A 12,613-nucleotide genomic window follows, 5' to 3' on the forward strand; every position below is an offset into this window, starting at 1 on the left:
CTGCAAGACATTTCCTTTGCATGAAAGTCGTTGTATGAACGTAAGCTGCCATCGCTGAATGAGTTACATGCCACGAGGCTGCATATCATGAGAAATGCAGGTTTCTTCACTCAGCCTGTGCGGAAAGTGGACTGGAAGTTTGCCAACGTTAAATAACAGATTCAACCTAATCGAGTCCCAGATGACTGATGTATATTGGAGCGGGTTCATGTTTCAGCTGATGTGTTTCATTATCCTTCGAGAGTGGAGTTAACTTGAAAGTTGTCAAGTAGTTTGTGTGACTGTAGGTAATGTGTGCGAATTGTGGAGTCAGTTGTGTTCTCCGATGGTAATCGATGGGCAGATTGGGGGGCCCCAGAACAGTGCCCCACATCTCATGAGTTGCCCTCTGCGATATAATATACCCCACATATATAAATGCAAGTTGTTGTTGTTGTTGACTGAGTATACGGGAAATATTCCAAGTGTCCCCATGAATGGTTTCCGATGCTTGTTACCCAGTTCAGAAGTTCCATTGAAGCCTGAATTTTTAAACGCACGGATGTTTTAATGCTTTTAGGCGGTGATGATTCATCCAACCCACTCAACGCCACCACAAATCAACCGCCCCCCCACCCCCATTTACAATAATAAATAATAATCCTTGCCTTCTCATGTCTTCGAGATAACTCAAAAGCGCTTCACAGAATATACTGTAAATTGTATTGATTGTGTATTCTGTGGGCGAAACGCAACAGCCAATTGCACATTTTATATAACAATCTCAAGCCCTTTCGGGACATCAGTTCGCCACTGAATCTTAAAATACCTATTTGGTCAGTTGTCTTCTGATGAGCAATTACTGTTACACATACAGATTACGACCAAAGTCATTAGATTCCTGGATCACCACAAGCCCAGCAGGTGAGGTAAAATTTTTACCTTTAAAATCTTAGGAGCAAAATTTGCTGCTTTCCTTGAAAGTGTTCCTTGACGTCTCAAAGCAACATCAACACTGGACTTTAAAGATCCTATTCGAAAAGAGAATGAGTCCTGGCCAATAATTCTCCAGATACAATTGTTTGTGGGACATTGCCATGCACAAATTGGCTGCCACCTTCATCTACAAACGTACTCAACCACAATATATCCTGTGAAGCGTTTTGAGATGTCCTGCTAATGTGAAGGGCGCTGTATCAAATGCAAGGATTATTATTATTGTTTTATTATTCCACCAGCATTCCAAGTCATTGGGGGAGAACACAGTAGTTAATTATTGCTATAAAGTTTTGGTGTGTGTATTTTTTAATTGGTAATTTAGTCCTATTTTGATTGTCTCCATCTCATGAATTGCCTTCTGCGATAAATTAACAGCTGAAAAATGAATGCATCTGTACCAGGGGGTTGATAATGGCCCATTGGCCAATGAGGACCCTCTTTTACCCTTATACGTAATCTAACGTCTCTTTTAATTATCAAGTCCAAATCGGATCTGCAACAAATTGCTTCAATGAGCCGTTATCTCGCTGCAAACACTGTTAATGTTCTAATTGCTTAACCTGCAGACAAACGGCACATCGATGCTCTGCAATCAAATTAATTAATGAACTTATGTCAATGGCGTTTCGCGCCCAACCCCCATCCCTTCAGTTCTGAGTCCAAAGAAGACGTTAAAAAAAATCATGTGAGATGAAAAAATTCCACTTAATCTCACTGCACTAGCGTATCCCTGGGAGACAAGGGTGAGGCATCTGTTTTGCAGCCCACACCCCCACACCCCCCACACACACTTTAGTCGATAGCCACTGGCACTGGCATGGGACTCGAGACACAGATGTAATTGACAGCTTAGTTGCCTGGCACAAGTTGGAACACAGTGACTGCACAGCCTGCCTCGCCTCCAGCCACAGAACATCAGTCACCTTAATAATTCCTTACTGCGTCTTCCAGGCCAAGTATTGGGTCTTACCTCTGCCACCCTCGATCTGACACAAGGAGGGACTAGACAACAATGTCGCTCACCAAACAGTGTCGTTTGTAAGAGACGTGGATGTCCTGTCTGCTTGGTCTTCAGGTGGAGGTTAAAGAAAAGGGATTTTCTCCCAGCGGTTCTGAAAAAGAGTTGGTCACTCGCTTTATTGGCTGTTTGCAGAGAATAACGGTGTTCGAATTAGACTGCCCCGCAAGCTTCTGACTCAGGGGAGAGAGGCTACCAACTGATCCAGCTGGCACCTTTACAAACGCCTTCTGACAATTCAGCTGAATGCTATCCAATGCATTGCCTGGATAATTATAATAATCCTTGCATTTGAAACAGCGCCTGCCTTTCACATCAGGAAGACGTCTCAAAGAACTTCAGAGGATGTACCAATTTTATCCAGGGAGTTGTTGGCCAGGAAGTTGGGAGAAACTCCCTTTTTTTTCAAATAAGGAATGGGATCTTTAAAATCCATCTGAACAGCCAGACATGGCCTCCGTTTAACATTTTATCTGAACGACGGCACCTTCGACAATGCAGCACTCCCCCAGTACTGTATTGGACTGTCAGCCCGGACTGTGAGCCAACGTTCTGATGTGGGGCCTTAAACCCACAATCTCCTGACTCAGAGGCAGGAGTGCTACTGTAATGATATTCATGAACTATTTATGCCATCTGCCCTCTTTAGATCAACACAGAGAGCATTTTGTAGAATATAGCGCTCGCAAAGCATTTTCTCTATTGACATACTGAGTCTGGATTCAATCTTCTGTAATTCCCGATTGATTTCTCGAGTCTGGTTTGAAAGTGGTATAACACGCACTCACACTGGAGTCCAATGCAATAAAACAAAGGTCTCCCAGTCCATAGAATACGATGGATATAAAGAAAAACTTTTGAATCCCAAAGGGGCTTAAGTGTGCTACCAAAGGTGCTTTCATGGTTCCTTTTGAAATGGAGCTTTAAAAAAAGATAAGACTTCAATTGCTTTTCACGTGGTTAATATTTTACGAAGCTCAGGGTACAATATTCAGTTTTCTGTTTCAATCCCATTACCCGCTGACAAACGCATTGAAGGCGACTCGATCTTTTTTACCTGCTTCTTCGCTGCACAGGCGTTATAATGTTACAATAATAAGCCTTGCATTTGATATAGCGCCTGATCACATCTTTGAGACGTCTCAAAGCGCTTTACGGAATATACTGTCAAATGAATTGACTCCGCATATTGTGAGCGAACGTGGATTTAGAGACCGGATTATTATTTGTACATTTTTTTTTGAAGGGATTATTACCGCCAGAAAGTGATCTACCAATTGACGAACAAGTGGGTTCCTACTTCCTGCGACTTACTTGCTTGCCTAAGGTTTCACCCTTCCTGTGAATCAAACCTGGGTCCTCTCTTGCTTGTGAGGCAAGCGCACTAACCACAAAGCTACAGAACTCCACAATTATTCTACTCTGCCACATGCAACTGAATGTTAGCAAGCGAACTGTTTGGCCTAAACACATGGTAGGGCATTGACCCAGCCTGGCATCTTGACCTGCCACTTGCATTGCAAAGGTGGGAGGGATCTAATTTGGGTTATTTCTTAATGAGAAATGTGTAACCATCGATTTTCTAAAACATGGAACGTGATGAGGAATGAAATAATTGCAATAATAATCACTGGATTGCACCTTATCACTTTGAAACGTCTCAAAGCCCCTCACCTTTACTGTAAAGTGCAGTGACTGTGTATTTATTGGCAAATGCATACTTAAGTGCATTTGAAAGTAGCTGAGATCAAAAGGGGAACGGGGAACATGCCGACCACTTTCTTGTGAAGAGGTCCACGTGGCAAGCGAGAGAGCCTTCAAAATAATAAAGCAAATTTGATACAGCGCCTTATCACGCCGTTGAGATGGCTCAAAGCGCTTTACAGAATATATTGTAAAGTGAATTAACCGTATATTTTGTGGGCAAAACGCAGCAGCCAATTGCGAACAGCAGTGTGATACAACAGTCTGTTACCACTTAATTCTTCGTTTTTAACTTCAAAGTGGCTCTCTTCGTCCTTTTCATTGCCAATAAGACAGCAATGCATCATAATTGTGGGTCTCCACCAGTGCTGATAATGAGATGTCTTATCATATTTTCTACGTTTTTAAATGAACTGCTTGTAACTCTGTGAGTCTATTAATCTCTTTACCGCAGGCAGTGATTCAACACGCATTAAGACTGTTAACAAAGCCAATCTGCTGGTTGGAAGAGGCAGCAGTGAGGCATTTAAATAAGCTTCTCGTATCACTGCGGCTGGTTGGGGGGGCAGGGAGTCATCGCACTCTGCTCCTGTTAACCCTGCAAGCCAAAGCCCTAATGGGTAGAGTGGTCTTAACTGGGCAAGCAGTGGGAAAGGTTGCCAGACAGCGATATTAATGGCAAGCAACATGGTTTTAGCTAGTCGACTCCAGCAGTTACCCCCAACGTACACTCTGGGGTTCCCCAAAACCTTGGCTTTTGCCAACCTGCGCCAAATACTTTCCGGAATTGGGAAAGCAGGATGCATCCTTCCAGGGAGAGAGAGAGAGAGTGCATTCCATCAATCTATCGCTGTGATTTCCGTGTAGGTGGAATGTATGAAATGTCCAGTTTGGTATGAATACTCTTACGCATGATGATGGGTTTTGTCACGTGTCAGACACCCGGCTGACCAAAAACAAAAGCTGCTGTTTAGCACAGTTTCTACCATTGCAGCACTGATAATAATCCTTGCATTTGATGTGGATCCTTTTATGTCAAAGCACGTCACAGAAGTCTTCTGAAAGTGCATTGAAAGTGTGTTGACTCCCTCCGCTCATCGGGCTCCGGCCTGATCCATGTCTCCCACCCGACCCGCCCTACCGTCGATGGCCGGGCTTTCAGCCTCTCTGCCCCCACACTCTGGAACTCCATCCCACGGTCCCTTCCCCTCGCTTCCTCCCTCGCCTCCTTCAAGGCCGGTCTCAAGACCCTTCTCTTCGACCGTACCTTTGATCTCCTTCCCACCTCTCTGCCTTCCCTCACCCCTACACTACCCCCCCTCCCCCATGCTCGGGCCCCGACATCTGACTGTTCAGCCCTTTGGGACATCCTCCCGTCATGAAAGGCGCTCTGTAAATGTAATTTTGTTGTTGCTATTGTTGTGTATTTGTAGCCAAGCACTGCAGCCAATTTGCGAACAGCAATGTCCCACAAAATAATAATAATAATAATAATAATCCTTGCATTTGATATAGCGCTTTTCATGTCGGGAGGACGTCCCAAAGCGCTTCACAGAACACACTGTAAAGTGAATTGACTGTATATTTGTGGGCGAACGCGGCAGCCAATTGCGCACAGCAATGACCCACAAACAGTCGTAGATTGAAAATGACCAATTTATTATTGTTTTTGTTTTTTTGGAGGGATTATTTACGGACAAAAAGCCACAAAGTGAATGGCCGTGTGGTATCTGGAGAACTGTTGCTAGGAGACCAAGAGAAACTCTTTTTGAATAATATCATGGGATCTTTAACATCCAACTGAGAACGTATATAAGATCTCGGTTAATGTCTCATCCGAAGGACGGCACCTCTGACAATACATCGCTCGCCCAGCGCTGCAATGGAGTTTCAGCCTAAAACATGAATTCAAAGTCCCGACGTGGGGCTTGAACCCACAACCTTCTCGGCTAACACAGGGAAAGAGATGGATGTTGCTCTATTAATTTATCCCCTAACGAGCGATCAATTCTCAGCATGCAAGTGAAGTACTTGCAGTCACGGTAAGCAATTGCTATTAGCAATTCAGAATTGTTATCAATTAATCCTAGTAGGATTGGGGCTGTGATTTATACCCCTGTGTTCACCGACTTGCCTTTTACATCTCTTAACAGTTAATACAATCTCCAAATAACAGTCACAATTAACTTGCGGAGGAGGGGGGAAAAGCGGAGATGACCATTGTAAATTTCTTTTTGATGTGTATTTCATTAAACAGCCCGATGTGACAGGAGATTGACATATGGTGTGGATATAACACACATACACAGGACTGTGATAGACTGTGTTACTGAGGGAGTGGGTGGAGATGACATTGTGAACCTCAAGGGTCAAGACGAAATCATGAATCAATGTAACATCATCTCTCAGATGTGCTCTTTCTCCCGGAACAGGTTTTATAGCATTCTCTGTGATGTACACAGGTGGGGCTTGTGGGATTGTGTTTAACGAATTTTTCGCCAAGTGTTTACATCACACCAGACAGCGCCTTAAAGGTATATAGTGTCCCTCGCCTGTTTTGTCACCTTTTTAGGGAATCCATAATAAAGGATGATTAAAGGGTAACAGGTCAGCACATGTATCAATGAATAACACACACGTGCAAACTTTAACAGCTTAACAACTCCCCTCCACCCCCCACCCCCCGCTATTGAATATTGAAGCCTGAAGACCTTCCTCTTTAACCGTGCTTACGCGTTCTTCCCCCCACTCCCCCCACCTCCCTTCTCGAGGGAGGGAGCGGACAGGTTGATATGGGAATTGAATTGGACAAGGTGGGAAGAGGGAGATGGTGGAGGATGGTCAAACAGACTGAACAAGCAAATACGGCACCACGGTTTAACATCTCATCCAAAAAGGACAGCGCCTCCAAACAATGCAGCACTTGGAATCATATCGTCTAAGACGACACTCCCAATTGAGTGTTGATAGGGGGTGTTGTGTTGGCATAGGTACCGTCCTTCGAATGAGACTGTTGCACGTTAAAGATCCCTTGGCACTAGTCGAAAAGAGAAGGGAGTTTCTTCCGGGTGTCTTAGCCAAAGAATCCCCCAAATAAAATTGGTCACTCATTCCATGGCTGTTTGTGGGACACTGCTGAGCGCAGAAAATTGGCTGCCGTGTTTCGCTCACAAAATACCCAGTCAATCCATTTTACAGTATGTCAGTAAAGTGCTTTGAGACATCTCGATCACGTGATAAGGCGCTATGTAAAATCAAAGTATTATTGTTATTACTATCATGCTGAAGATTACAGTTGCTACTTGCTACTTCTTTTAGTTTACTGGCGATGACCCAACTTTAATAATAATCTCTCCAAAACAAAACAATAATAAATTGGTCATTTTCAATCCACGACTGTCTGTGGGACGCTGCTGTGCGCAATTGGCTGCCGCGTTTCGCCCACAAATACACTTTACAGTGACAGACGGGGGTGGGGGCGTGGGGAGGTGGCCATAAGCATGGACAAAGAGGAAGGTCTTCAGGCAGGACTTGAAAATGGCGAGAGAGATTGGGGCAGGGCGGAGGGACTGACGGAGAGTGTTCCAGAGTTTGACAGAGGTGCGATGGAATGAATTGTCTCCGCCTGTGCTCAAATCTATTCAATCAACGCCGGTGACAAAGAAAGTTTTAAGTTCATCTGTGTGAAATAATGTAAAGCAATGACATTCTTAAAACAAAGTGATCTGTTCTCAGCAGGCAGGCAGGACTGAGCGTGTTCCTAATTGCTCCAAGAACCTTGACAATTGTCCCTCAATGGATAATACGCTCATCAACACCAGTTGAGTTGTTGTTGTTGTTGGTTTGTCACTGTTGAGTGCAGACCAGCTCAGCTCAGCTCATATCCAACCCTAATGATTTGTCTCCTATACTGAAGCAGAAAGTCCAATTGTTTGGAACCATTAGGAACTGCAGCAATCACGAGTGACAGGTGTAGGATGTGTGTGTGTGTATATATAGGTACGTGGGAGGTTATGTCCCCACTAAAATATATAACGTTTTGCCCATAAAATATGCAATCAATTCACGTTATGGTATATTCTGAGAAGCGCTTTGCGACGTCTCGAAGACGTGATAAGGTGCTATATCAAATACAAGGATTATTATTATTATTAACGAACGGGCTACTGAGTTAAGCTCCGCTCTCCCCATCGTCACGTAAAATTTACAATTCACAGCAATAACTGAGCTGAAATCTTCAGTGCTGTCAGTTGCAACATTCATGTCTGATTGTGAGCAAGTTCTAGACCTGTACATATGAGGGTAGGAGAGAACACCCATGAATTATAGATTTTACTGTTGCTCATCAGGCAGTGATCTGAGGAATCTCAAGGCCCCACAAATTCCAATTTACAGCTGCACTCTTTCGAGCAGTTTCCTTTCAAACAACTGCATATTACAAGCATGTCTAAGTGACACTGGCTTCCTTTATGTCATGATGCAAACAGAGGGTGTAACTAGCTGAGAATGTAAGCACCTCAAAGCCCGGATAGCTTTTCAGACTGAATTGTTCATAATAATAATAATAATTATAATGATTCTTGCAGGGTCTTTCGTGTCGGGAGGACATCACGGGATTTACTGCAAAGCGTACTGTAAAGCATATTTTGTGGGTGTGCGCACGGCAATACCAACAACAACTTGCATTTATATAGCGCCCTTCACGCCGGGCAGTGCCTTAGAGCTCTTCACAGTGGCGGAGGGGCGAAGGCGGAGGGATTGGGGGGGGAGAGAGTTCCAAAACTTTGGGGCGTAGTGGTTGAAGGTGCGGCCGCCGATGGTGGAGTGGAGGTGCCGAGGGGACGAACAGGAGGCCCTTGTTTTGTCCCTATATCCTACAAACAGCAGTGAAGTGAGCGACCAATATTAATTTGGAAAATTGTAGGCCAGGCCACCGCGAGAGAGCAACTCCCTTTTCTTTTCAAAGCGTGCCATGGGGGACGTTCAACGTTATGAGCTAATGCAGCGAGGATCAGACCGTTCTAAAATCTCTGGCTCGTCAGAGCGGGTTTGAGCTATTGCAAATCTGCATTCACTCTCGTGCAAACCTCTTTGTATTTATTTTAGAAAGTTCTGTTTGACTTATATACACAAATATTTTTTAAAAATACGGTAGTCACTTTCAGAGCCGCTGATGAAAGGCTGTCAGATCAACCATTTCCTAAAAAAATTATGCACTGCCTTTTCAAAGCATTTTTCCAATTAATGGCCTGAGGCTAGTTCCTGGGTGTGAGTGTTGTGTGTGTGTGTGTGGGGGGGGGGGGGGGTGGGGGGGGCGAGGAGATGATTTACTGGTTTATACTTCTGCCTGGTCTGTTACTGCCTTTCATTATTTTATACTCCTTTTTTCCCCCTTCTGACGATTCCTGTAAATATTTTCTATTCTTCTGCTTAAAAGTGTTGCATCATTACCTGCTTTGTTCGGTTAATAAATGCACAACTAATGCCTTGTTCCCTTTTGTTCTGTTCGGTTTTTTCCCCCCCCCACAAAACATACAGCCAATTCACTTTACAGTTTATTCCGTGAAGCGCTTTGAGGCGTCTCGAAGATGTGATAAGGCACTATATCAAATGCGAGGATTATTATTTTTCATTACATTTTTATTGCCCGGATAGCTGGATTTTATTATTTAACTTCTATTTGTTATTTTTATTAATAGTGTTAATATTATTATAATAATCATGATTGCTCACTTTGTTCAGTTATTAAATGCTCAACTAAAGCCTTCTCCTGTTTTATATATATATATATATATAATAAAATGTATTGCCCAGATAGCTGATCCATATGGTTTTAACTTCTGTTAGGAACTCTTTGTGATCTGGCTGTGGGTTTTCGGGAAGAAATCATTAACCACACAAACAAGACTCCCAACTGCAAACAATAGTCTTCCCTCCCCTACTTCTCTCGCTCTTTGTCTCTCGCCAGCCTCCAGATTATTCCCAGCAGCCCGTTAACCCTTCACAACCCTTCATCTCTTGCTTTCACTCTCCATTTATTATGATCTCTCTCGAAGCTTTATTGTCCCTCTCCACACCCACCCACTTCCCCCATTTCCTCTTTCTTCCTGGTCCTATTTCTTGCTGTTAAGCCATTTGAGTCTTAAATCAACCTTTCTGGCTGTTATTTATGTATTGCCTCTTCTGCCCTTGCTCCAATCCAGTCTGTGTCTAATGCTTTCTCTCAGATAGCTCCATTCGCTGTGTTCTTTGCCTGTGCTCATGACTAGTTTCCAGGGCAGAGTCTCACTCAGGGCTGAAGAGGGCGGTAGTTAAATGCAATGACCTCTTTCTGCCCGTGATTCACCAAGTCTATAAAACTGGAGGAAATATGTCTATCGAGAGTGTCCTGTTTTATGAGCAACACGGTCGAAAGTTCATGCGTTGCGATCGTTTCGGCCCATTCCAGCTTTTCAGCAAGTGGTAGCTTGCATTTATATCGCAGTTCTCCCTCGAACGCGGTTCCAGATCCCTTCCTCCCCACAGCTCATGTTAAATTGAGCTCAGCGTGACAGAAACAAGACACAACAATGCAATCAGACTGCAATGATGTAAAACAGTTCTTTTTTTTTAACTCAAGGACAACTGGGCAATAAAAAATACTTTTGATAAAAGCAGAGGGGTTCATGTTTATCATCTAGCATCAATGATCTGTAACAGAGGTATATCTGATGACACAGAATATATTGTAAAGTGAATTGACGGTACATTTTGTGGGCAAAACGCGACAGCCAATGGCGTACAGCAGTGTCCCACAAATAGTGGACAATTTTTTTTGACGGGATTATTGCCCCCGAATAAACGATCTGCCAATCGACTAACAATCGGGTTCCTACTTATTGCCTTGCACCTTGGGACGTCTTCCTGATGTGAAAGGCGCTATACAAATGTCATTTGTTGTTGTCCAGAGTTGCCGGATTCAGCATCTCTGCCCCCACACTCTGAAACTCAAGAGACTATCCCACAATCCCTCCCCCTCACCCCCTCTCTTGCCTCCTTTAAGTCCCGTCTTAAGACCTTCCTCTTCGATCGTGCCTTCGTCCACTCTCCCACCAACATCCCCCCCCCCCCCCCACCTTGCTCTCCTCCCCTTCTGACCTCAACTCCCAGCTCGGGACCAAAACCCCATTGATTGCCCAGCACCCGGGGAGGTCTTTCCATCACGAAGGGCGCTATGCAAGTGTAATTGGTGGTTGTTGTTGTTGTTGTTGCTCGGCAAACAGAGCCAACAGAGCGGAGTAAAGAAACCCGCCTAACATCTCGTCCTGCCCGGGCAGGAATCGAACGCGATTCCTTTCGCTCGCTCGCTGCTGACCAAGGCAAACTATGTACAGAGATATATATACAGATATATATATTTACATACATATACATATTCATATGTAAACTATATACTGTACGTATTACAAACTACAGACAGGGACTCCAAACTGCATCCCGCTTTGGCAGAGAAGGCGCAACGCATTCCCGAACGAAACCAAGCGGGAAACGGAAGAGAGAAAAAAAAACACACACACACACACAGGCACGAGGGAGTGGGAAGAGGGGAAGAAGAGAAGAAGGAGGGGAAGGAGGTAGCGGTGGTGGAAACCCTTGAGATGTTGCGTTGGGTTGCATTGCAAGATTAATTTGCAACGGCATTGCACACGACAAATACACCCCACGGATGCACACCCCCCCCCACACACCCACACACACACAAAAAAAAAATCAACCAAATAATTCCCAGCCCTTTCCCTGCTATGGCAATAGGATTTGCTGTCAAGTCCTCCACATGAATGGGATGGAGAACAGCTGAGTGAGTGAGTGGCGTCTTGGGAGTGACAGGCCGGCCGGCCAATCAGACCGCGAGGGGCGGAGCCGAGGGCGGGGCGGAGGCGGGACCGATGTCGCAAACGCGATGACGTGTGAATGGAAGTGGGCGGGGTAGGGGGGGGGGCGGTGACGACGACGGCGATGACGAGAGTGGGGGGGGGAGGAGGAGGGGGCGGGGCGAAAGCTCCACCAATCGAGACGAGGAGGAGCTGGAGGAGGAGGAGGAGGCGTGGCGGCGCGCGGTGCGCCCTGGGAGTTGTAGTCCGCACGTCACGCCGGCGCTCGGGCGGGGCCGCGGGCGGGACGGGGGCTCAGAGACTACAAGGCCCAGAGAGCCCTCCTCCCTGTTTGGGTTGAGGCGGGCTTTGGTGTCTTGGCCTCCATTGGCGAGGGTGGCGAGGGGAGAGGGGGGAGGAGCGGGTCCGGTGGCGACGTCGGGTGTATATAGAGAGGGAGAGGAGGTGCCGCTGCGCAAAGGCTTTTTCGGCGGAGGTCCCCCCACCAGTGAGGTCCAGGGCAGCGGCAGCGAGAGGAGAGGAGGAGAAGGATATAAAGGGATTGTTTGGGGACCGGTTCTCAGCCTCTCGTGGCTCGTGCAAGTTCGGCAGGAGAAGAAGTCAGTGGTAGCCCCCACCCCCCACACCACAACCCACACCACAACCCACACCACAACACCCCCCACACCACAACACCCCCCACAGCACAACCCACACCACAACACCCCCCACCCCCCACAGCACAACCCACACCACAACCCACACCACAACACCCCCCACAGCACAACCCACACCACAACCCCCCCACCCCCCACACCATAACCCCCCACATCACAACACCCCCCACACCACAACCCACACCACAACCCACACCACAACTCCCCCCACCCCCCACACCACAACTCCCCCCCACCACCTCCTCCAAACAGCTGTCTTTCCTTTGCTGTTGGGGTGATCCTTTTTTTTTTAACACACACACACCCCCCACACCCCCACCCACACACCCCCCCCACCACACACACCCCCACCCCTCACCCACCACCCCACACTCTCACTCTTACCC

The sequence above is a fragment of the Callorhinchus milii genome, unplaced genomic scaffold (genome assembly GCF_018977255.1).
Source record: "Callorhinchus milii isolate IMCB2004 unplaced genomic scaffold, IMCB_Cmil_1.0 Scaffold6, whole genome shotgun sequence".
Taxonomy (NCBI): Eukaryota; Metazoa; Chordata; class Chondrichthyes; order Chimaeriformes; family Callorhinchidae; genus Callorhinchus; species Callorhinchus milii.